This window comes from Cylas formicarius, unplaced genomic scaffold (genome assembly GCF_029955315.1).
Source record: "Cylas formicarius isolate icCylForm1 unplaced genomic scaffold, icCylForm1.1 PGA_scaffold_2__14_contigs__length_35257938, whole genome shotgun sequence".
In the NCBI taxonomy this organism is placed as follows: Eukaryota; Metazoa; Arthropoda; class Insecta; order Coleoptera; family Brentidae; genus Cylas; species Cylas formicarius.
In genome coordinates, this window is record NW_026844319.1 from 2,267,331 (window position 1) to 2,278,493 (window position 11,163).

Here is an 11,163-nt window from a genome sequence, read left to right on the forward strand (position 1 = left end):
AATTATAATTACTCTTACTGAAATTATTTTTAATTTAAGTTAATAGTGATAAGATTCCCTAAAAAAAGTTGGTATTATAAAGTTTAGAAATTTTATTAGGAAAGCTTCTTTGAAATAGAGACGTCTGGTGTGGTGGTGGAGAGACCCGTAAATCTAAGATTCAAGTTGTGACCATCTGCCTTTAATTACATTTTATTTGTTAAAAATAACTTTGGGAAAAAAAAAAAAAAGTGCAACCTGGACCTATTCTTTTCTTTCTTATTCTATAAAGCGACCGTAAACAGTTTTTCTTTGTTCTCTGTCAATTCTAGTTCTTCCAATTCTACCTAAGCATAGACCATAAACAACATCGCAATAGTTAAAATAACCAGAGAATTATTTTTTTGAGCCTCAGACAATAAACGGGGATGTGGATAAACGAACTTTATTGAAACGCCTATCCTAATTCTTTTCCAAGAGAGGATTTAATTGGATTAATTATCAATCCTTGGCGTACTGAGAATTCCGTTAGTTCTGTTAAATGTCTATTTATCATTGTTTTTTCCTATACCAAGTTCTCGGGAGACATGAATATAAAACCTGGGTGCACATCAGCTTACAAATATACCGTAACAATTTTCGTAAACGAGAGTCAATTGCTGGTGTAAATTGTAAATAAAAGTGGTCCCGGAATGGAGCCTTGCGGTCAACCGCAAGTAATGATTTCTATAGCGGATTGACCTAAACTTGTTTCGACATATTTCATCCAAAAACCCAATATAATTTAAAATAGTTATATATATATAGTGTCAAATGTTTTGAAATAGCCTAGAAGTATCGAAAAACATAACTGATCCGAACCAAATGATTTTATGTCATCTGTTGCACTCAATAGCGCCGTTACATAATTTGTTCTAGGGAGCAGTATACTGTTAGTGAGAAATGGTAGAATTCGGGGTCAACACGTTAACTTCAAAATTTGTCAATTACATTCCTTTTAAAATTATTTTGGTAATACTACGGTAACAAAGGATCCGTTTGTTGTTTATTTTTGGAAAACTGCAGGAAATACTTGTTAATATCTGACTAATGCATTTGGAAGGAAATGTGTTTATAGTTTTGAGGTTTAGATTTATTAACTTTTTCCAAATAACTATTTTATTATTTTTATTAGAGACATATTCTAAATATTTGTAGTTTTCATTTTTAATTGCTAGTTGGGTTACGCTGTTGTTTTCTACTTTTAAAAATCTTGATCTCTCAGTTTAATCACAGTATATGTTAACCATGCTGGTCTTTGCCTATTTACTTTTATAGTCCTAAAGGTGCTAAAACTTCAAAATGCGACACTTTTTGATTGACACTAGATATGGAAACATCATAATTTTAAATAGAATGCATTTATTACATTTTCTGATTGCACGTGCTTAATGCTTTCATATATTTATATAGTGCGAAAGCAAAACTGCAACCAATTCATTCATGCCGTTGTTTTTTGAAGATTTACCACTTTTCTGTAAAACAGAACAAAAGAAAATACACTCAAATGTTCAAATAATTAATCATTACCTTCCTGACAGTAGTTAGTTAAATCGCAGTACTTCGGTTAATTGTAGTAGACTCGTGATAACGCCATAAATGAAAATTTCCAGAGTTTTCGCCGTTAAAATAGATCTCTCAATTGATATACCCATCAGTCCGGTCTATTCGGGATTCGGGATAGATTATCTGGTGTCCCATATAAACATGGGACATTCCCTTAACAATTACAAATTTCGGAATTGCATTTCACTATATTCAATATATTTCTGAGGTGTAAATTTTAGCGTGACATCAATACCTGTTATGATATCTATAGCCTAAAAATGGAGGAAAACAGCCCCCATGGTGGCTTTCATTTAAAACTGTTGTATAAAGTTGCCTCCGAATTTAACCTAAAAAGATAAGGATCCTGTAGTTTTTTTTTCAAATAATATTGTACTAGTTGACTAGTATGTGGCTATTTGTCGTTTTGCTTTAAAAATATTTGTTAAGGTGTTATGCAACATTTATTAGCTTCCATCCTAAGTCAATAATCAAAAATATCGAACCGAAACTATAATAAAATAAAGACATATTGGATACAACAGAAACCTCAGAAAAATCAAGGACCTGTCCTTATAGAAAAAAACAGTCAAGTTTTATGAGAACAAAATAGATATTGTTGTGAAACTTGGTCCAAACGCACAATTTCAAAATATTTTCGAATACCTAGCGGTTTGTTGCATTGAAGATTTGAAAAACTACCACTAATTGTTAAAAATTGTTAAAATAGTTTTTTTTGGCAAACTCCGCTTCGATAAAGTGTAATATTTTGGCATAGAAACGAATTACTCAATCAACACTTTCACAGGTGATTAAGCTTTGCTTAAAAGGTATGCATCCAATATCCACAATATTTTATACAGAATTCGCCTAATACGTTCACATTTGAAAGAAATAGTAATAATAAAATGTCATTGTTTTTTAAATGAAGACTTAAATGTTTTTCAATTATCTTCAGTGTGATTATAATGTTCCTATACTTATCTCGTTAAGTTATTCTCCATTGTCCATTTAAGTATTATGGCGCTTATTCGCGATGAGTTCGTTATTTTTTGGCTTCGGTTAAACATATCTCCGGCCACTGTTTTCCTCGTTTTTTATCCAAGTAGTAATCATAAATCGCGCGAGCTGCGTATTGTATTAGATCATCAAGAAACGTATTAGAAAGTAATACAATAATTCATTGATAAGAAATTAGTTCGCAGCTATTTACAATGGTATTCACTGAGAGGCAAAAAACGGAATTGTTTTCCATTGTCAAAGAGGCGTCGCAAAAAAATATAAGTGAAATTTTAAACGACAACAGTTTTTTGGATTCGCTGGCTAAGAAGGTAGTCGATATTGTAACCCAGAGAATCGAAGAATGGATAGTGACTTTAGAAGCTAAAGTTGATATTATGTAAGGGCAGTTAAAAAATGTTCTGATAGAAAAAGAGGAACTTTATCAACTAGAACAAAATGCGAAACTTAGTCAACTTCGTTTATATGGGCTTCCTGAGGATAATGCTGATATAAACACTAAGGTCTCTACACTCATGGAAGAGAAGCTCAATATTTCCAATATTAATATCGAGCGTTGCTATCATATTGGTAAAAGGCAGAATGCAATATCTTTAAAGTCAAGGCCAATTATCATAAAATTTTCATCTCTCAGTCAAAGGAATCATGTATTTTATCACAAAAAGAACAAACAAATAAATTATTATTACTTTTTAATTTAAAACGTTAAATTCATTCCGAATATTTATTACTTTTGTATAGTAATAAAAACTAAGAAAAGTCACTTTTTGTTATTTTCAGAATTGGTTTCCTCATATGAGATTTTTTGGGCTTCTAATTAAATACTGTCTCATAATAAGGAAACCTAGAAAAATAAGGAGACGACCTAAAATAAAATTATTGCTTTCTTCTAAAAGTAAAAAAAATAAAGATGTAACATCTAGGGCAAACAAATTGTGTGCCTTCAATCTTGCCACATTTCTAGTAACCCGACCTACATCTAGCCCACTTTTCACCTCGAGCGTCATCGGAAAATCTTCCATGTCAAAACAAACACAAAACATCATTGGCATGTACCGAAGCTTCTGAATCTAAGGTGCTTAATTCAATTTCAACATTTTTGATACTTTTAGCTTGGAATTGTTTATCTATTGTTCCTGAAAGCCTTGGTTTTTGTTTTTCGTTTTTTCTTTAAATTTTTTTGTGATTCTTTTGTACGGACTAGATATTATTAAACTTGCTTTACCTTTCCTTTTACTAGAATATGCGTCATAATTTGGAGAGGTTCATGGCATTGGACAAACATCTTTTGAAGAGACCAGCAAATCATATTTATCAGATTTGATTGCGGTTGATTAAATTGCTACAGGTTTCTTAGACTTAGGAAGGTCTAGAGCCAAATCTAAAATACATTCAGTTTCATTATTAGTTGTATCTTGTAATGGCGGATTTTGCTTTTCTTATAAGAAGTCAGTGTCCACGAAGACATTTTTGTTACAAGGAAAGGGATCTGTTTTTTTTTGTTGCAGCCAGATTATAAGCTTTTCCAAATAATGAGCAAATGTTGTCATTTGTCACAATTTTCGTAATAAGTGTTTACTGTTGCCTTGAAACCCAGTGGATCTTATGGGTCGCATGTGCTGTTATTACACACAATTGGAACACGATATTTTCTGCCGATGTTCATGATTTATCTGTTTCTTGTGTGATCGATGACAGGCCCATAGCGATAACTGGGGGTGCCTAATAATAAATAAAATAATGTGTAGATGATTTGAAATTAAAAAATCTCGATTTTCTTAAACACACGATTTTACAAAAACTTACAACTTCGATTAGGTGTGTCACATGCATATTTTTAATACTGTGCGATTGATTTTAACTTTTCCAATATTTACCCTTCTTTCTGCCTAAGACTATTACTATAACATTAGTTGTCCATGACAAAATGTCATTGTCAAATTTTGACCTGTCAACTGAGTAAATAAATTCATAACATTTATTGCGGTCTCTGTAAATTAAAAAAATAATACCACAGCTGAATTAATTAATATGACTTATATACTGCGTGAGGCGCAAAGAAATAATTTGTTGGCAGTAAGACTTTACAAGGCGGAGTAACCTAATAAACATATACCAACTAGACAATCTCTTCAGTTTTTAATGAATCGGTTTGATGCTAGTGGTATCATTGAATATGAAAAATGGAAAGTGGTAAACCGAAACAATATCAATGAGGAAAAAAAAATTAAATGTTACTTCAAGTTCAAAGTAATCCCCACTCCAATAGCCGTCTGTTTGGATTTATGTTTTTCTCATTTTACCAATTATTTGTGTATTAGCGATATTGGTTCACTTAGTCCAAGCTTTGTCCACTATCACTACCGAGTTTTCAGTTAACTTCTCTTTATTTCAGCAACATTTGTTTTGTGTATGTGGTTATTTTGTTTCAGTTTCGCTATGACATTTTCCATCAAAGGCCTGTGACGAAAGTTCTTGTTTTTACAAACTTAAAATTGTTGCTGTATGTTTTGTCTATTATCACTACCGAATTTTCAAGAGTTCGAGTGAACACGGTACTAGTATAAATTCAAGAGTTCTTTTGCATCGAGTATATGTGTATTTTGTTGTATTTTTACCCCAACATTTTTGAATACTGGACCTGTGACGAAAGCTTTTGTTTCTAGGTACTGAAAACTGCTGCTGCATGTTTTTCTCTATTTTTTTTGTCTGTTTGGTTTTTTGTTTTTATGAGTTTACCAATTTCATTTGTGTATTAGGGATATTGTTGGTTTACTTAGTTCAATATTTATCTATTGTCACTACTGACTTTTCAATTAGCCTCTGTTTATTTCACCAACATTTGTTTCGAGGAGTTAGAATGAACTTGATACTAGTGTAAATTTAAGAATCCTTTCGCAGCGAAGATGTGTTTATTTTGTTTCATTTTCAAATTCATTTCAAATTGTTGTTTTTACAAACTTAAAACTCTTGCTGTATGTTTTTCTCACTTTTCTTTCGGTCTATTTGATTTTTTATTTTTATCATTTTACCAATTTTATTTGCGTATTACCGGTGTTGCTGGTTTACGTAGTACAACCTTTGTCTATGTTAGTGTATTTCCTCTATTTTTTGTCCTTCGTTTACTTTTGCTTACATTAACTTTTTCCTCGAACCAACATATTCGACTACAATAATTTTATTACACTTGCAAATCGCCGAAGACTACCATCGTTGACAACAAACCATTGATCTGAGGAAAGGCCGCCGCAGTTCTACAGGAAATGAAAACGAATATCAGTATTAAGGGCGGGAGGCGGCGGGGCGGAGTAAATCAGAAAAGGAAACATCGATCGTACGAGAAATAATGCAAAATGGATTGATGTTCGCCGTTACGGTCGTCAATGTCTTCGTCGGGCCATTACTCATTCAATACTACCAACAACTGACTTTGGCGTGTAAGCCCGAGACTGGGAATATCTCCGATTTCTTGTGAATAAAAGGGAAAGGCGGTGGCAAAGGGATTACCTATGTCACGCTGATTTATGCCTTCCTGATGGATTTTGAATAAAATACGTTTTTTAAGGAAATCGTGTGTGAAAAAGTGAAAAAGAAACGGTTGCGGGGCTTGGGGCCAATCTACACCAAACAAATGAACTATTTTAAATTGATTTATTAGTAATATATATTTATTCTCACATAATACATATTTATAATAATTATTATTATTTATGAATTATTTACGGAAAGCATTACAATTGCCTAAAGTAGATTATCAAATGACGCAAAATAAGATGTTTGATAAGACGAGGCATATCGACAAAGTTATCAAGATGGGCGAGTTAATCTCACATTTAGCTAAGCTTGAAAAAATATGAAGGTTCATTTAAATAAGTAATAGAATTGCTGCCAAACAATAAGCTTGAACTGCAAAATTTAACTACAAACAGAAAATACGATACAATTAGAATTTGTTTTACTGCAAACCTGAGAGCGACTGTAAATGATGAATCAAAATTGTTTTTTTTATTTATTTATATTTTTATAAAAATAACTTCAGTAAGATAATATCTGTTGTTGATTGTTTCTTTTCGTTCTGATGTTGTGCGTACTTTTCCGTCTTCTGGGTTATTTCATTATTTTTCCTTCTTTCAGTCCTTGATTCTCGACAATCCCTTCTCAGATGCTAGCTGTATCTATTTTTGCGTTCTATTGTAGGATATACCGAATGGAACACAGAAAATTCCGTGTAAATTTTTAGGTGCTCGAATATTGACTCCCCTGTACATTTTATTGCAAAGTTGTAATATAACTTTTTGAACAAACACAAAGCGAATATTTTCTATGCCGCTATTTGCAAAAGGACGTCAAGTTGGACAATGACGTATCAAATAAAGATTAATTTACAATAAAGACATGTACATTTCATTTCACACATATAAAATAAGCTAAGTATTTTATGTTTTTGTTTAGGACCAAACTCATTCTTGGTTCTTCGGACCTCCTTGTCCCTTAAGGCGGTCTTAGATAATAATATTCCCGTTAAACGTATATCCCAAATTCTCCTTAGCCATATGGGAACTATAGGCAGGATAACCCTTCATCTGGTACCAGATCTACTGATCTTCAAGCACAATTTCTTCTAGTCCGGGTTCAATTTGATTTTGTAATAAGTTTAAAAAGGTTTCTCTCGTGAGGTTTTAGTCCATGAAAAATGACCCAAAGATATGATTTCCGCAAATTCCTTTCATAACATTTAACAAAACGATATTTATTTTTTTGCCTTCAATACTGACAGTTTTGAATATTTGGTTCGTTGTTGAGTGTGAATGTACATTTATCAGCGACACAAATATTTTTTAAAAATCCCTATCATTATAACAATCAGAAATAAGAATATTGTTACTGTCACGAATTTTACTGGTGTTTGATTTATTATCTAAACTATAAAATTTTCTAATTTTGCATTCGTAATTAGTTTAATACTTGGCACATGATATATTCAAACTGGCCCCGTCAAAAACCTATATTACAGCATTTCTATAAAATGTACAGGAGAACCACCCTGTATAGAGATTTTTGTTTTTAAAGAAAGTTGGTTAGACCAAAGTAGGGAACTGAGAATCTGAAATGACTTTATTTATTTATTTATTTTGTGTTTTATTCTGTAGATCCTTTGTTAGAGATTACACTTCCCAAATATTTGTACTCTTCACATTTTTATAGTCGTCTGATTTCCAGATCCATTTATTCGTCTTCATCACCTGGTCGCATATACTTTGTTTTTGTCCTGTTCATCTCCATACCCCCCATCCTTTTTTCCTATTAAATTTATAATGCATTTTTTTTTACCATATGGTCTTCTTCGCAGCATGCATTGTGGATTTGTGTAGATGTTATATAGCGCTTTTATATATTCGTTGCTAATATCAGTTTATTAAGTCAAATAGGAGCATCAGGACTTTTCGATATACCAATAAAAGCAAGATGCGTTGGCATATTTCGAGTTGTTCGTTTTTTAGGCTCTCCTGTTCCTCAATATCAGTATACTCCGCTTCTACCCTCCTTGTAATGATACGACCATACAATATTTCCAAAGAGTTGGTTAGTTAGTACCTCTATAATTGTCTCACGATTTTCTATCAATATAAGGAGATAATGTGGGCTAAGTATCAATCGGATGAGATATTGTGACTTATTAAAAATTCATACTATTGCTTCCAATAGAGTCTCTGGCCATGTTTCACCAGCTGGCTGGTCTTCCGTCTGTCTTTCGATCTTGCAGCTTTTCTGTTCTTAATTTCTTTCCGTTCTTTCCTTACTTCTCTACTTCTTGCTTGTACCTTTACATCGTATATCATAATATCGTTCACTCCTCCCAAAAATTCTATCATATTTTAATTTTCATTCATTCTTAAAGAGTATAGATGCTTACCAAAATTCAACTTTTTTTGAGTTTTAAATTCTTTTTTTCATATTTTAGGTTAGGCTAAAGGTGCGGTTTTTAGTGGGTTGTCCCCCTCGTATTGGACTATTTAAATACAGACATTCGTAGCGTTGTATTTAATTTTTACTTCAGAAAATTATTTTTTTTGACATTATGCAGAAAACACCTATGAGCAATAAAATGCAATTCAAAATAGAATTTCGCTTTCAAAATAGTCGCAACTTACTGCTAGAAAAATACATACACAAGTGATGCCAAAAAGAATATCAAATAAATTGATAGATTTTTTAAAGATCATATAACAAATGTGGTAGATGCATCGCTGATTACAGAGACGTATTCTTTGGTATCATTTTTGCATGTTAATTTACCGAACAGAATAACATGATGTTTTGCAGACGTTTAAAAACGAACAGCCATAAACAATTTGATTAAAACTCTCTTCTCAAAATAAATAGTTCTGAATCCAACATCAGTCAAAATTTTCATATCGCATCTTGAGCATGAGAAGTGTTCAGATATTTGCCATCATATTATCATGCAATATTTTCTTTTAGAAGAAAATAAAATGAATCCGGGCTAAATAAAGAAAAAAGATCTCACCAAATTTAACTTTTAAGAGACCACGACTCTTTCTGTTCTTCGCTTTACGCCCCAAGATGGACAACGCAACATGGAATAACTTGCCAAATTTTAAATTGCTTACCAAACTACCTTATGCCAGCAACTTAGGCGTGTATGAAATTTGGCAGGAAGTTTATTGAAATTATCGGTACTAAAGGGCAATGACCTAATATGACAACCGGAGGGAAATAGGAAAATTGTTTGAATAGTCACCCTTACGATATAGTGCACAATTGCACTTCATCCATCATTTATTTAGCACTGCACTAATTGCGGTCATGATAAACACTCTCATTGTTCGAATGTTACGTTTTGCAAAAAACAGTCTTGACAAACGTCAACATTTTTTCTGTAGGTAACCTCTACCTTTGTATGAATTAATAGAAGGCACAAGTAAATAATTTATATTTCAAAATAACTATTTGATCTTCCTTGGCACTTTTTGAAGTATTAAATAAATACATTTGACGTTCAGTAAAAAAAATACTGGTAACCACTAGTAAGGTGTATATAATGTTATTCTTATGGGCTTTTACTTGGCCAATAAAATGTGAATTGAAGAAAATTGGGGCTGAAGTACTATGTGTTAGGAATATTTCAACCATTGGAACAGTTTTCTATTAGAAAAGATGAACAATCAATATAAATATTTTCTGTTATACCAATGCATCAAAAGGACATCAGGGGCGGGACATTTCATATCTTTGTATCACAAATTGTACAATTTTATGTGATTCTCATGTGGCTATGAGAAATGTCTCACCTTATTTGTAAAATAGGGTAGTGGCCCATAAATGTTACCCCAAGGTTCACTCGCAACTGGCTGGGACAAATTGCACTGTGAATCTAGTCAGCTCATAATCGGTTTCATTGTCATTATCCATTTTGCTAAAAAATGAACAAAATGAAAAATGAAAAAAAAAATGAAAGCCAAAATACTTTAGTAAGGTGCTGAATGAAGTTGTTAACGTTATTCCTCATAGAATTTAGATAAATTTGATTTGGTAGTAATAAATAAGGTGCCATAACGACGAAGAAATAGTCAAAAAGATACTCACGGGTTAGTGAAAAGCATTTTTTTAAATGTGGGTTCCCCTGCCTTTAATAATATTAATCTGTATTTTTTTTTGAAACAATTCTGCATCTATAAAACAAGTAACATTTTGTTAATTCGTATTTGGATTATACTTATCTAGTATCGACTGTCAAATTACAAATTACCTGTATTTAGAATAAAAATCACGTCATTCAAACGAAACGGCTATTTGTCCTTTTCTATTTGACATTTGACTGTTTGACTTTACGAAACGGAACCGAACGCCCTTCGGCATTTTAGACACCTGTTCCCAAAACGTGCGGTAATATCCCGGCACTGTCCGAAGGAGCTCGGGTCTCCGAGACAAGAAATTCTTGAGAATTAAACTTGTCTCACTGTTCCTCTAAAAACAAGAACAACTAGCGGCGCTATCGTAAATCCGACGACCGAATCGCCCGTTTTTTATATTATCGAACAACATACAAACACGTTCGTAGACCACAGGTGTGATTACGCAGAAATCCGAGTACGTATGGTACCTGGAATGAACCTGATCCGGTCATGGCTCCAAGCTTTAAGCCGCCACAAAGACGCATTGTTAAACCGGATCGTAAGCGTCCGTGGATAATTTATTTGTGCATATGAAATCGTAATAAATTGTCGTATCGCGCGGGGAGATCTAAAAAAATTTTTGCCTATTCCGGCGCTGCGAGTCTAGTTATACATCTGCCACCAGGGAATTTATTGTGATTGTCCCTCCAATCATAATAAAGTAAATAAACGACGAATCGACCGGAACACGTTGCTTTTGGGATATAAATTGATACGGCGTTGATACGAGCGCGTTTTGAATACTCGACATCTTAAAATGAATGAAACGTTGAGGGTATATTTTGTGAGATAATACAATAAAACTCGTAGGATTTGTACGAATACGTATACAGAGTGATTTCTAATTGAATCTCAATAATTAAGAGTGCGATTTTTGGGTCCA